This window comes from Chrysochloris asiatica, unplaced genomic scaffold, assembly GCF_000296735.1.
Source record: "Chrysochloris asiatica unplaced genomic scaffold, ChrAsi1.0 scaffold00004, whole genome shotgun sequence".
Taxonomy (NCBI): Eukaryota; Metazoa; Chordata; class Mammalia; order Afrosoricida; family Chrysochloridae; genus Chrysochloris; species Chrysochloris asiatica.
This window is the reverse complement of record NW_006408522.1, coordinates 11,131,609-11,148,147: the sequence shown is the minus strand read 5'-3', so window position 1 is coordinate 11,148,147 and position 16,539 is coordinate 11,131,609.

The window sequence follows — 16,539 nt, the reverse complement described above, 5'->3', positions numbered from 1 at the left end:
TGACAACTATGTCGAGGGAAAACCCCGACATATGTATATATAAGCTTATATTAGAGACTTAAAAGACTATTTAAAAAAATTAATACAGACCAACCCAAGAATGGGGTTGCTATGAGTCAGTTCTGACTCGATGGCACCTGACAACAACAACAACAACCCAAGAATTTAGAAAGATGTGGGTTTGTGGGTTTAAAAATAAATTCACAAATTCTTTGATACTTCTTCTTTTGAGAAGTGGAACCAAATTCCTTCTCCCTTGCATGAGGAATGAATCTAGTGACTTGCTTCTAAGTAGTAAAATAAAGTGGAAGTACTGATGTCTCACTTCAATGAGTAGGTTATAAGAAGGTACTCTAGCTTTTATCTTGGACACTCTTTCTCTTTTGGATCACTTGCTCTGAGGAAGGCTGTTAGATGCTCAGACAGCCCTGTGGATCCACATGGCCAGGGACTGAGGCTTCCGGCCAACAGCCACGTGAGTAAACCTTCATGGAAGTGGGTCCCCCAGCCTCAGTCCATCCTTCAAACAACTGCAGACTCAGCTGACAGCTTGGGTATAATATCATGAGGTCTCAGCCAGAACCAAGTAAACTCCTCCTGGATTTCTGAACTTTAAAAAACTTTGTGAGATTAAAGATGTTTATTGTTCCTTAAAACCACTAATTTGGGGGTAGTTTCTTATACATTAATAGGTGTGGCGCTGTGGGTGAATGAGCCAGACTGCAAAGCCGCTTGAACTGCAAGGTTGGCGGTTCAAGTTCACCAGCTTCTCCTCTGAAACCCTATACTGGATCGCTATAGGTCAGAATTGACTTGACGGCACTTAACAACAACAACAATGCAAAAGAGAACAACAAAACGAACCTAAAGGAAGCAGAAGGACGAAACAATTGCAGATAAAAACAGAAATAGGACAAGTAAATGAAGGCAAAAAACTTTTGAAGAAAAACGTTAATAAATTAGATAAATCAATGCCTGCTTAAATCCAGACATGAGCAGAAAAGCAGAAAGACATGAAAGAAGAAATGGTAATGTTGAAAGAAGTAGAAGCAGATTGCCAGGACTTTCTTCCAAGGTGCTTGGGGGTAACTCAAACCTCTAACTTTTTCATTAGTGGGAATTTTGTATTTTAAAATAAGTTTCTGAATTTTAGGCTTTAAAATTACTCGGTAGCAAAAGTCCATGATATTGAGTATCTGCAGAAGGTCCGTCTCTTTCATGTGCTTCAGTGTGTTTTTCTTTCCTTTGTTGTCTTGGGAAATCTTTTATACCCATTTTAACCCAGTGGTTCACAACTGGTGGCAATTTGTTCTCTCTCTGTCTGGCCTCAAAGGAAACATTGGGTAGTATCTGGAGACATTTTTGGTTGCCACATAACATAAGAAATATTATGGAATCTAGACAGTTAAAGGTCAGGAATGCTGCTAAATATCCTACAATGTACAGGGCAGCCTCCCATTGACTGACCCAAAATGTCAATCTTTTTGAGGTTGAGAAATGGCTCTAACCTGAAAAGGGTATTACTTTTGGTTCAAGTCAAATTTCCCTTTGAAAACCTTCTTCATGAACTTGCAGATTTGAAAAACTTGACCTCAATTTTCTAACAATCTTGTTAAGTGCCGTTCCAACTCATAGGATCCTATATAGGGTATCTGAGGTTGTAAATCTTTGTTATTGTTGTCAAGTGCCGTCATGTTGTTTTCAACTCATAGCAACCCTGTATATGGTTTCTGAGGAGCAGCTGGTGAGCTTGAACCATTAGACCTTACAGTTCAAACTGACTTTGCAGTCCAGTGCATTAACCCGCAGCACCATACCAGGACTCCTATAAGTTTGCGCAACAGCAGAAAACCTCATGTTTCTTCTTTGGAATGACTGGTTGGCTTGAACTGCTGACCTTGTGGTTCGCAGTCCAGTGTTTATCCTACAGGACCACCACACTCTCAATCTCAGTCTACCAACTGCATATACTCATATTCATTCACTCATTCAGTATTTCCTAGCTTTAGTAGAAATAAAAGCATATCATATGTAGAATAAAATACAAATATCCAAACTGAGACACGAATGAGGATTGTTAATGGTTCATATTAGACAATAGAGATTACCCTGAGCAAATCAGGTCATACCATCAAGTTAATCACGTGGCAGCATGCAACACTCAAAACGATAAATAAGACGTGAAATAGCCAGTTGAGGGAACAGGGTTTGGACAATAGGACTGAGCAAAAAGATTGAGGTCTGAGCTCATTACTAGTTTGTGTGTTGATGAGATCATGACATGAACAATCTAGTCTGAAATCATAGTCACTAAAATAAGGTTTGATTTTGGAAAAGAAAACTCAGTATGAAACTCAGGACACACAAAGAATATAAATTCTGCTAGAGACATTATGAGGAGCCCTAGTGGTCCTTGGAGGCCAAGATGGCCAAACTTTGTCTTTCATACTTCAGACATAGTGTCAGGAGGGACCAGTCGCTGGAGAAGGATATCATGTTTGGTAAGGTGGAGGGTCAGAGAAATAGAGAAAGATCCCCAGCGAGATGGATTGGCCAAGTGGCAGCATCGATGGACTCAAGCGTGACAACAGTAGTGAGGTTGGCCCAGGATCAGGCAGTGTTTCATTCTGCTGTGCATAAGGTCGCTATGAGTTGGTACCAACTTGATGGTACCTAACAACAACAACAAAATGTGGCACTGTAGGATAAGCACTGGACTGTTAACCACAAGGTCAGCAGTTCCAACTCACCAGCTACTCTGAGGGAGAAAGATGAGTCTTTCTTCTCACAAAGATTTACAGTTCAGGAGACCGTTTACAGGGTTGCTATGAGTTGTAACCAACTCAGTGGCACCTAACAAGGACAACAGTAGAGACTTTTGAGAAGCGTTGGTGGCACAGTGGTTAAAGTGTTCAGCTGCTAAATGAAAGTTTGGTGGTTCGAGTCCACCATTCGTTCCAAGGGAGAAAAATAGGACAGTCTGCTTTCCAAAAGTCTTGGAAACCCTCATGGGCACGTCTACAGTCCTATAGAGACCCTCTGAGTAGGAATCAACTACATGGAAGTGAGTTAATGGGTTATTAGTTGCTGTTGAGTTTAGTCTTACTCAAGATGACTTTATATAACAGAATGAAATCTTGTCAGTTCTATGTCATTTTCACAATCACTGGTATGTTTGAACCCATTACTCAAAATGACTCCATGTCCAATGGGCAGGTTTCAGCAGAGCTTCTAGATTACACATCGTAGGTACTCTAGGGATGTCTGTTGAAGAACACATATCTCCGTGGCCTTATTTAGCATGTGAGTTACCTGTCTCTGTTTAAAATCATCTATTATTGTAATTTGAGTGACTTTCTCAATCTATGAGTAAGATGCACAAAACCCTTTCTGTCCCACAACATAAAAATTAGGAATTTTAGATTTGCCAAAAAAAAAAAAAAAAGGCAAACTGTTCAGGCAAGATAAATAATTATAAATGCCATTTTGTGTTTTCCTTTTGATCTGTAAGGTTACTAGTGGATGAGATAATCTTTTATTTATATTGCATGTGGTATAATTTTTGAAACAGGATTTTTGCACCCATCACACTCTTCCTTCCATAATTAAGCCCGTAGGGCTGGCTGGCTGATATTTTTTAATGCAGAGCTTGTCAATTTCTGTTAACACTAATTTAGAGTTCATAGCTCCATATATCATAGAAACATGAGGGCAAAACAATTTATATAAAAAATATTTTGAGTGGAGCTGAACAAATTGAAGAGCCTTTCTACCCTGACTGCTGAGCATTTCTATTCTGATTACAGCACCAATTTATCCAGCGGCAGGCCGCTCACCTTTTGTGGCTTGTACACTTGATTTTCCCAGGTTCCTTGCTTTGCACTCACTCTCCCTTTCATACATGCCCTCCTGCTATAAATAAACGATTTTTTTTTTTTTTGGTCTTTGCCATGTGTTGTCTTTTTAATTATGCCCCAAACTCTAATATAGTCAGTCCAGATCTTGTTTTGCCATTAACTCAGGAAGAAAAGAGGCTGCCCTCGCACTTCACACAAAAAATTACAAGGGCAGTCCCGGGGGGCTTTCATCTCTTCCCACCTTCAACAGACAGAACAATAGGCAGCTATAATCTGTGATACTCACAACTAATTTACCCAACCAGAAGACAGGTAGCACTCTGTACTGCCGCTCCTGTCTGAATAGGTGCAGTAAATACTCCGCTTAATAGTGGTTTCTCAGGCAGGAGGGCAGCGTATCACAGCATAGGGTTTTTATAATCTTGCTGGCATGCTGACAGCTAGGAGCACCCGGCCAGTGCATGTTCCCTCCTTGGAGGGGTTTAGAATGCATGTAACTGTTAGATGGTGACACATTGTGCCTTTAAGCAAGTTTAACTGTTTTATATCCCCTCTGATCTGCGGCTTTCTACATCTGTTAAGCAGCCTCTTAAACTTCACTGGGCACATCTGTGGAGTTGCTGACTTGAAGTTCTGTGCACAGCTTGGTCCTAGTTGTGGGGGGTTCTTTGTGACTGCCCCCTTTGTATCTGCAAGGAGTTTCTCTGCTATACTCAGAGAGTTAAGGCCACAGTTAATAAACCATCTTGGCTACAAAGATAAGAATAACCTTCTGACGGTCAGGAGGTATGTACTTAACAAGGTTGAACAATGTCTTCTGCAGAAGCATCCACTGAAAATCAAATCATCAAATGTAACTGGTGACATTGATCAGTAAGTTCAGAAACTGTGGAAGGAGAAAGGGGTTTGCTGTGTATATTTTCACCCCAAATAAAATTAAATATGAGTGCAGTATTCCAAAAAAAAGTCAAAAGCAACACAAAGTTTTAACGATGATAAAGGGGTTACCCTTATGACATTTTAGAGAAATTAGCTGGTCTCAGTTTTGGGTGAACTATTCCACAGTTTGAAGGTTAGGCTGCAAGAAGGAAGGAAGGAAGGACCACCTTGGATAAAACACTCAGTTGGTTTTCAAATGTATCTCTCCTCGTAATGTTGTGAACTTGGTTCTCTCCACAGACCTGTGTTCTCTCTTAGCACTGTGAGTGTCTAAATCCTTGAAAAGAATCAATGTGTGTGAAAGTGCTTGAGGTTTATACCAGAGCCAATAGGTATGAACGTTCGCACCATTGTGAGTCATGGCTGCATTCATGCTGATTGGCCAAGTGTCCAGTTGAAGATGTTGGTGCTTTTTGTTGGGCTGCTGGTTAAATGCTTTGAATATCACCCTTAGGTGATAGCCTTGTAATTGTGTAATTCTGGCTCTTTATTGCTGTTGTTGCCATTGAGTTGAGTCTGATTACTCATGGCCCCTGTCTATGGCCAAACCACCCTCAATATACCCGAAAAAGGAGCTCTGGTAGCGTAGTGGTTATGTGTCGGGCTGTTAACCTGAAGATCAGTGGTTTGAAACTACCAGCTGTTTCCTGGGAGAAAGATGAGGCTTTCTGCTCCCGTAAAGATTTACAGCCTCAGAAACCCTATGCAGGGTTGCTGTGAGTCAGAACTGACTTCACAGCACACCACCACCACCCCTTCTAACATGTTTCTTTTTTCTCCTTGTATGTCTAGTAGTTTTAACATCGGAATAGTGATGCTCATAGACTTACAGCCATGGAAACCCTATTCAGGGTTGCTATGAGTCAGAATTGACTCCACGGTACACAACCAACACCAACACCACCACTCATGTGTGTCAGGGTAGAACTGTATTCTAGACGGTTCTCAAGGCTGTGATCTTCTGGAAGTAGATCCCCAGGCCTTGCCTTTGGGTGAGTTGGAACTGTTAATCTTTTGACTAGTAGTCAAGTGCTTAACCATTTGTGCCGCCCAGGGACGTCTGTTTTTTTAATTAAAAATCCACCACTGACCTTGAGTCTAACCTAACTCATATTGACCCAATAGAACAGAGTAGAACTGCCCTCTAGGATTTCTGATGCTGTAAGTCTGTAGGGGAAGCCAACGTTGACCATTTGGTTAGCAGCTCAATGCTTAGATCCCACTGCACTACGAGCGCTCCTGGCTCTTGATTTGATACGTAAATTATGACTCTACATTGGTTCACCAACTCTTCTAAGGAAACCTATTTAGTCTACAACTTTTGCAGAGCATAGACTTCCTGCTGAATCACAAAGCCCCCACTTTCCCCACCCTGGTCACAGCTGATTGAACTAGAGATGGGCATCAGCTGTAAAGTTAACCAATGACTATGGGTCTATTGGTGTTGGGAACTGCCATTAAGTGGGCCCTGACCCAAGGCGGAGCCACACACAAGGGGATGAAACACTGCCTGGTCCTGCATCATCCTCATGGTTGGTTGTAAATCAGACCATTGTGATCTACAGGATTTTCATTGACTGATTTTTAGAAGTAGATTGCCATGCCTTTCTTTCTATTGGGTCTACTCAGTAGTCTGATATTAGATCACTGGTTAGATATATTGTACCAGTTAGATTTTCTATCCTAGGACAATGAATATAGGTAAATCAGGTGTTAGCAGTGGTTGAAAGTCCATCTAGGAAAAAAAGGATTTTGCACTGTTTTAAATCAATCTGCATTTGTTACCTGCATTCGTTATCTATTGAAGCATAACAAATTACCCTGAAATGTAGAAACTTAAAACAACCCAAATTTATTATCTTACAGTTTCTGTGGATCAGGAATCTGGCATAACTTAGATGGGGTTTCTGCTTTATGATCTCTAACAAGGTTATAGTGTGTTGGTCAAGACCATGGCCAACTCAAGGCTCAACTGGGTTACTTACTTGGTTATTGATAGGATTCAGTTCTTTGTGTGTTGTTGGACCAAAGCCTCAGTTCTTTGTCAAGTGACTCCTTCTATCAAAACAAGCACTAGAAGAGCCAGGGAGAGAATGCCAGCAGTACAAAAGTCAGAGTCTTTTATAATTTAATCTGGGAAGTGATACCTGTATCATTTAAAGATCAAGCAGAGAGGCAGACCAGTGGGAGTTAAATGTTAAGAGACTTATTGCAAGGATTTGGCTTATGCACTGCAGTTGTCATGGATTGATTTGTGTCTTCCAAAATGATGTGTCCACTTGGCTGGGCCATGATTCTCAGTGATTTGTTAGCTATGGAATGATGCAATTGTTCCCATGATGTAATCTGATGTGATCAATCAGTTGTAAGGGGATCAGTCAATCCAAGGGAAGGTAGGCTGTAACATCCTTAGTCAGGTCAGGGCCCTGACTATGACCTACCTCACCTTGTAACTTATATGAGATAAAAAGAGAAAAAAGCAAGTAGAAGAAGGTCCTACTACCACCAAGAAAGAAGACCTGGAAGCAAGCTTTCCTTTGTATCTGGTTCTTTGAGCTGAGAACCTCCTAGACCTAGGGAAAGACTGATGGAGATATCCAAGGAATGCTGGGCTCACAGATGTTGAAAGGAGACAAAAACCTTCTTCCAGAGCTGACAGACAGTTAAGACCTTCCCCAAGGACCAATGCTCTGCATTTGGACACCTAGCCTCTTAGACTGTGAGAGAATACATTTTTATTTGTTAACGCCATCCACTTGTGGAATTTCTGTTATAACAACACTAGATAACTAAGATATCAATGTAGTGCTGCCTAGGAAAGTCAGAAATCTGTAGTGCAGTTCACCAGGAAGGGCAGGCTGAAACCCTCAGCTGAAGATGCTGAGATGAAATTTTTTTCTCTTCAGAGGAACCTGAGTTCTGGCTAGGGAGCAAAAACCACCCAGCGACTTATAGAAAAAGATGTGTGATTTTTTTTTTTTTTTCTTTCGCTATTTTTCCTGCAACTCCTGTGCCCTGCCCTGTCACACCCACTCTGCCCAGCCCAGGTGTCTTCATGTGGGTGGAAGCACACCCACAAAATATTCTGAAGATGCGCACACAAGGCACAATTTTCCCACAGTACAAAACCATTGAAAGTTCCAGATGAAAGTCCAGAAGCTAATCCTCTGATGGGTGCTTATGATGGCTGACTGTGGGATTTAGCCTGGAAGTTGACTCTCCTACTTGGGCGAGAGCTTTTATTCCTACCTTATTTAACAAGGGACAGCAAGTCTGGCCATACAGCAGAGCTGTATTTGCACCCTGTGAAACCTCAACATAAAAGTTAAAAGCCAACACCAACTACTATATACAAGATCAGTGTATAAACTAAACACCTGTTAAAAGCACACTAAAGGGAGAAGGACACTGTGGATATGGAGAAACCTAACCAATCATCAGAGAAAAAAGTGTGAACAATCTTTCTTCCACTCATTTCTCATTCTCTGTCTGTGTGACTAGAGGGGGGTGCCTGTACAAGTGGACACCCCCACCCACCCCTGAAGGTTTCCACTGTGCATTGGTCTACTCAGCAAAGGCTACTGGACTAATTTGCTAGGTTTTTTTGTTGTTGTTGTTTTTGTTGCTTTTTTTAGTTTTTGCTTTTACTTTGGTTTCTGTTTTTTGCCTTTTTGGCGGTACTTTTTTCTGTGGGTTGGGAGCTTTCTCTCCCTACATTACCCAAGAAAAGACAGCAGTAGTGGCCATATAGCCAAGCTACTAGCATACCCTATAATGTCCCACCATCCAGGCAGGAGCCAATACAAGCTGCTATACATGACATAGCTAGCCAACACTTGCTAAGATTACTCGCAATTGAGTAATAAGAGATGTGAAAAGGGAAACCTATCTCCGGGACACATCCACAAGGAGGCACTCAGTAAGATTAATAATACAGCAACATACATTCATTTAATCATTGAAAACACATCTAACTATTGAAAATGTCCAAGAAACAACACAAGATCTTGGCTCATGTCCAGAAACAGGAAAGAGTAACTGAGACAAATGAACTGGAGGTAGGCAGAGACTTCCCATTAGACAATGAGCAGTCTTTGGATCTGTCTGAGAAAGAATTCAGGAAAATGATATTGAGACAAATCCAAATGCTTCAAAGAGGGGTGGAGGAAAATAAGGAAGAAGTCAGGAAAGTGCTACAGGAGCAATCAAATAAGATAGATATAGTGTTAGAAATAATTCAAAACCTGCAAAAAGAGGTCCAAATGATTAATAATAAAATATCAGAAATGGACAATACACTGAAAGGGCAAAGCAGTAGAACTGAAGAGATGGAAGCCAGAACCAGCGAGCTGGAAGACAAATATCTCAATACTGCTAGGACAGAAGAGCAAGCAGAAAAAAGGATAAAACAAATCTGAAGAGAGTCTAAGATTCATGTTGGAAACATGAAGAGGAATAACTTAAGAATTATTGGAATTCCATTTCAGGAAGAATCACACAAGTCCAAAGAGGAGATAGTTAAGGAGCTTCTGGAAGAAATTTCCCTAACATCTTGAAGGATGAAAAGATAAATATTCAAGAAGCTGAATAAACCCCAGGAAGGAGAGACCCCAAATGAAAATCACCAAGACATATAATCAAGCTCTCCAAAATCAAAGACAAGAAGAGATTCCTAAAAGCAGCCAGGAAAAGAGAAGTGTTACTTACAAAGGCAAACAAATCAGATTAAGCTCTGATCTCTCAGCAGAAACCATGGTGGCAAGAAGGCAATGGGGAGACATATATAAAACCCTAAAAGAAAAAAACTGCCAACCAAGAATCATCTACCCAGCAAATCTGTCAATAAAATATGATGGTGCAATCAAAGCATTCCAGGATAAAGAGAAGCTAAGAGACATTGTCAACGCCAACTCAGCACTTCAAAACATCCTAAAGGGAGTTCTTTGGACTGAAAACCAACATGAACAGACAACAACCAGGGAGTGACACACATGGCAACACCACCTGGAACTCAGTCGACAGATAGATGAGTCCAGAATAGAACAAAATTACAACAATGAATGCAGAGGACCTGGAAGGTCAGTAAAAGAGCAAAATAATGACAATGTTAAAGAAGGGAAAAATACAAGAACAGAGATCCAGGTGGTGAGGAGTCAGGTATATTTTAGGATAAAATAGAGTATCTCAAATGGAAGAAAACGTTAGTAAATCATAAGGTCACTTCAAAGAAAAGAAAACTTCACAGCATAACAAGAAAATGAAGATCCAAGAAGAGCATGGAAACATTAAAATGAAGAAGAAACTGACAAGAAAAAACAACACTAAAAACATGAGCTCAGCATAGGAAGGCATGCAGAACAAAGGAACCAACAGCACCAGAGAGGAACCTGAGTTCTGCTTTTAAGGTCTTTTAATTGATTGAATCCACCCAGATTATGACAATCTCTTTTATTTAAAGTCAGTTGAATATATGCTTTAATCACATCTACAAAGAGCCCTCACTATAGTATCTAGATCAGTGTTTGATGAATAATTGTTATCACCTGGCCATTAGTCTAGACTAATGTCTAGACTCACTAACAACCTATGATATGCAGATTATACAATCTTGCTTTCTGAAAAGTGAAGAGAAATTAAAATAATTGATGAAGATCAAAGACTACAGCTTTGAGTATGGATTACACCTTAGTGTAAGGAAAACAAAAATCCTAGCCACTGGACCAATAAATAACATCATGATAAAACAGAAAAAAGATTGAAATTCTGAAAGGCTTCCGTTTTGCTTGGATTCACAGTCAACACTCATGGAAGCAACAGTTAAGAAACTAAATGAAGTATTGAAACAGTTAAGAAATCAATGAACTCTACTGTACAAGACCACTTTAAAGTCTTCAAAAGCAAAGATGTCAATTTGAGGACTAAGGTGTGCCTGACCCAAGCTAAAATATCTTCAATTGCCTCATATGCATGTGAAGGTTGGGCAATGAATAAAGAAGAATGTAGAAGAATTGATGCATTTGAGTTATGGTGTTGGGGAAGAATATTAAAAGTACCATGGGCTGCCAGAAGAACAAAAAAAAAATCTGTATTGGAAGAAGTACAGTCAGAATGCTCCTTGGAAGCAAGGATGGCAAGATTTTGTCTCGTTATTTGGACACATTGTTAGGAGGGACCTGTCCCTAGAGCAGAACATGGTACTTGGTAAAGTGGAGGGTTAGCAAAAAAGAGGAAGACCCCCAGTGAGATGGATTGACACAGTGACAGCAGCAATGAGCTCAAATGTAACAATTGTGAGGATGGTGCAGGGCTGTGCAGTGTTTCGTTCTGTTGTTCATAGGGTCACTGTGAATTGGAACTTACTCAATGGCACCTAACAATCATGATAATCGCCTAGCCAAAATGATGGCATAAAAAAATTCCATCCTTTTATTTTTGTGATATTCAATTTTTTTTACTTTAAATTTTGTTTATTTTGCTGTTGTTGAGAATATACACAGCCAAACATATATGCCAATTCAACAGTTTCTACATGTATTGTTGTTGTTGTTAAGTGCCATCAAGTCTATTTCAACTCAGCAATACTATATAGGGTTTCCAAGGAGCAGCTGGTGAGTTTAAACTGCAGATCTTGTGGTTTGAAGTCCAGTGCTTATCCTACGGTGCCACACCAGGACTCCCTATATGTATTAGTGGAATTTTAAAAAACATGGGAAAATGGAATTGAAAAAGAATAGAATTTTTCCACGAACTTTTTGAGCCCCTTTGTACAACTTAGTGATATTGATGTCATGTTTTGAGTTGCACACCCATTCTCACCCTCCTTTTCTGCATTGTTCCTTTCTCATTAACACACACTCACTGCCCCCTAAGGTTCCTGTGTAATCTTTCAAGTTGCTGTTGCCTATTTGATCCCATATAGATAGTTCTTAAAAGACCAGAAAGTTCAAGTCAGACCCTGTGTACTAATTAAGCTAAACCAAAGGAGCTCTGGTAGCGTAGTGGTTACGAATCAGGCTGCTATCCTCAGGGACAGTAGTTTGAAACTACCAGCTGTCTCATGGGAGAAAGACGAGGCTTTCTGCTCCTTTAAAAATTTATAGCCTTGGAAACCCTGTACAGGGTTGCTATGAGTTGGAACCAAATCCACGCACATAACAACAACAAAACATGTTCAAGTTACTAAATAAGCTAACCTCATGAAGTCCTGGTGTGGCTCTGTGGATTAATGCGCTGAACTGCAAAGTAACTTTCACCAGCTGCTCTGTGGAAACCCTATACAGGGTTGCTGTGGGTCTGAACCAACTTGATGGCACTTAAAAACAATGTTCAATTAAAAGCAAGCCACTAGGTCCAGTCCACACTCCTGGTGTGCTGTAGGATAAGCATTGGACTGTGAACCGCAAAATTGACAATTCAAACCTACCAGCTACTTCTCAGAAACCCTATATGAGTCGGAATCAACTTAAGGGCATTTAACGATAACAACAACTTTCAACTTAAAGATTTCGGGGAGGAAGTTTTTATTTAATGCTATATTCAATTTGTTAGGAGCAAGGGGGCAATGGTGACTGAGTGATAGAATTTTCCACTCCCATCTGGGTACCTGGGTTCAATACCCAGCTAATGTACCTGGTTTGTGTGTTACTATGATGCTGAAGTGACTTCAATGGAGCTTATAGATTTAAATGGGTTAGGAAGCAAGGCCTGCTGATATACTTTCAAAAATCAGCCAATGAAAACTCCACAGGTGATCTGAGGAATGATGGAGGACTGACCAGCATTTTGTTCCACTGTTCATAGGGTCGTCATGAGTCAGGGGTCAATTTGATGACAATGAACAATAACATTCATTAACAGCAAGTCACGAAATCAGCCCACATTCAAAAGATGGGGCTGGATTATTCCATAAAGGTATGAACACCAGTAAGCAGTGATCTTTGAGAACCATTTGGAAGGTTACCTACCAGACCTACTTTAAAATTTTTTGCTTACAAAATAACTTTTGCAAGGGCAAATGCCTTTAAAACTGCTCCTACCTCTTAAGAATCTGTAACAGCCATTTATCTTTGTTGAATTAATTATAAGTAAATGAATGAGGTCTTGTTCAGTGGTTAATTACCCAGGTTTGGTGAGCAAACATAGTTTGCAACTTTAAGTGAGCAAATTCAGTTCTGCACAACAAACATTCCAATAAATGAGGTTTTCACTAACAAATATTTATAGTCTCAAGGTTACAAGTCAGTGTTCCTCAGAACTATTAAACCTTTAAATATTATAGGAAAGTCCTTTGACTTTCTTAGTACAAAAAAAAATGTAGATTTAAACATATTTTTTTAAATGATAAAATAATAATAAAAAAGGAAGTATGGATTTACCTGAGAATGTATGAACATTAATCTGTAAATGTTGAGCAACTTTATTCTTAATTTTTTTTTTTTACAAAAGATAATGGTAATCCCAGGATTCTGCATTCTTGAAATCTCTTATGTCAACCAGTTCTTCATTTATTTTATTATAGATCATTCTGATGTATGTCAGATTTCAATAATGATTGTAGTCAAGTTTGAATGAAAGAACTTGGGGCACGTAATACTCTATTTTCCATGGTGTAGGGAAGAGAAAGACCACGGCGTCGATCTTGACTATAAAGGGTCAAAATTCTGAATAAACTAAAGGCATGCATGAGCTGAAGCTTTGGTGTATAATAAAAGCTAATGGAGAAAAAGGCAAACAGACACACCAGGTGGAGACAGAAGGGTAAAATCCATTGCTGTTGAGCAGATTTTGGCTCAGAGCAGGTTTATAGGACAGAGTTGTTGTTGTTATGTGCTGTGGAGTCGGTTCCGACTCATAGTGACCCTGTACAGGGTTTCCGAGGCTGTAACTCTTTTTTTCCCCAGTTTTTATTGTGAATTACGTGTTAGTTTACATGGGTGAACATTATCTTTACATTCATCCTATCATACTTTGTTTCATTGCAATGATCACAGTCCCCTGCATGCATCATCAAACACCCAAAAGGTACACCCCACACTCCTGCCCCCCGGCCACCAGCACACAACCCCTCTCCCTCCCTGAGTCCCCAGTCCCCAGCCACTCCTTCTGTCTAGAGGCTGTAAATCTTGATGGGAGCAGAAAGCCTCATCTTTCTCCCTCAGAACAGCTGGTAGTTTTGAACTGCTGACCGTGAGATTAGCAGCCCGATTCATAACCACTATGCTACGTAGAACTGCTCTGTAGGGTTTCTAAGTCTATAAATCTTTACAGAAGCAGACTGCCTCATCTTTCTCCCACAGAGAGGCTGGTGGGTTTGAGTCATGAAGTTTTTGGTTAGTAGCTGAGCACTTAACCACTGTACCACCATGGCTCCTTTTGGAGGAAGAGCAGAGGGAAGGTACCAGCCACTTACTAGAGGGAAGATCCTGGAGGTCCTACTGATAAAGTTTCCTTGGGCTCATTTCCTGTCTCCATAAAGCCTGCTCTGACTAACATTTCTATTCCTGATTCCTTGTTAGAGCTCAGATACTTATCCCCACAAAACTTTGCATTGTAATACAAAACATCAACAGCAAAGATGCTACAAGTCAATACCTGACCAAATGCCCACACAGTAAGTACTGTGTCTTCCAAGGGACTGCTATAATGTGAAATTATCTGAGAAGTATTTATGGAGGACTTCGGGGATTTTAAAGATGGGTAGGATTCGGGTAGGCAGAAAGCCAGCAAATGCAATGGATTGATTATTTGTGCAATATTTATTGCATGCTTAATTGCAATCAACACTGTATTAGAAACTGTGTATGTAAGCGTGAATATGGCAATTTCTTCAAAGCGTTTATAATTTAGAGAGGAATAGTCAAGTGAATGGAGTCTTGGTGTGATGCTGTAAGATAAGCACTGGGCTGTTAACCGAAAGGTGGGTGTTTCAAACCCACCAGTCACTCCTTGGAAACTCTATACAGGGTTGCTATGAGTCAGAACAGACTCAACAGCACTTAACAATACCAGGCACATAAATAAGGCATAGCAGTAGGTATCAAGGTAGGAAAGTGACAAGCCAGACGTTACCAGAAAAATCTAACCTTGTTGTCACCATCACAAGAAGTTAAGCAAAGAGACCTACCATTTGAAAATTAAGGTAACCCTTGCAGGTTCTTCTGGCAATTGGAAAATGTGTCTTCTTCAAGCTTCATAGAAATGGTCTCGATCCCCATGAATTTGCCTCTACTCCTGTCTAGGTGGGACCTCCTACAGTACTCCTCAAAAATGTAGACAGCAATGTAATGTTACTACTTTCCAGAAGCAGCTGGCTGGGAGTAAGGAGTTTTTGACTTCATCTAGGATGACAACAACATTGATCAGATAGAGAGGGAGAGAAGGAAACTGACTTCCAGAGGCTAAGAATGCAGTTTGCAGATGACCAAGGCCATTTTTTGATTTGCTTAATATTCTCTGGTCAGATGAGAGATGATAATACACATTTAAATTTGTTGTTTGTTTTTAATTTATTATCTTCTTTTTTAACCATGAACTGTTAGTTTACTATAACACTTAGTGCCAAAAAATGAATGCTTGCTTGCTCTGTATTCTAATGTTGAACAAGCACTCTCATTTCTACTAATCCAACTTCTAATGATTCCAAAGAGCTTAGTAAACAAGTAAAAAAACCCACAAAAACTAATGTGACACAATAATAGTATCAACAAGTACTCAGCTAGGATAGGAAGCCTTGGTGTTGTCTTCACACTCAATTACCTTCTTGCTCTCAATGCAGACTCTCTGCAAATTTGGACTGTAAATTTCTGACTTGTTCAAATGAGAACCCTTTAGTTCAGAAGCAAAGCAGGCTCTTCTTTGGTACCAAGTTTCCACTCCTTTCTGACAGGCTCCAGGGAGCTAGTTCCCCAGGGAATCCCATCAGGGTAACTTTAGGAGAAACGCATCTGAACTTGATCCCTAATAAGCTCGGGGAACGGGAAAGGTAATGAGGCAGGTGCACTTATTTATCTCACTGCCTTTACATAGTGATGAGGCCCTTATCCCTGCCTTCCCCTCAAGCCCCATCAATCCCTACAAGGGGGCAGTGGGATCAGATCAGACATTGAAATGATTTTCAAAGATGTCAAGCGATTCCAACTTCTTTAATACAGTAACCTCTTGAAGGAGCCATAAATCTCCAAACTGAGGAGAGGCTTCCCCCTTTCAAATTTTAGCGGTGAAAGACTGATTATGTATTTAAGCTTTGGAGCTGTGTAAAGCTTTGTTAGGCAAATCAGTGACCAAACCATCTCTAGCCAAAAATCTACAGCTTCTATTTATATATGATGAATTTTCTAGGACTCTAAGAACAGGCTTCTTAACACAGACATCATCAGTTCTTTGCTTAGCATCCGAACAGCCAGGGACTTGGATGAGCTGACAGCAGACTTTTCACTTCAACAAGTCTCACTGCTGTAATGGAAATCCAGGGGCCTGGAAACAATGTACATAGCTTCCCTGACTAATTTTATTATGCAGACACATTTAATGGCTCCTGTTACAATCACATCCATGGTGGGAAACAGTACTAGATTGTGGCGATCACACTAAATGGACAAGGATTATCAGTCATTAAAAAGGAACAAAATTAGCATCCAGCAGTAATATTTTACACTTATCAAATCTTCTGCTGGTCAAGGTCCATTACTGTACGACACCATAAAGGCAGAAACCATCAGCTCATTCTCCAGAACATTTAAATCTC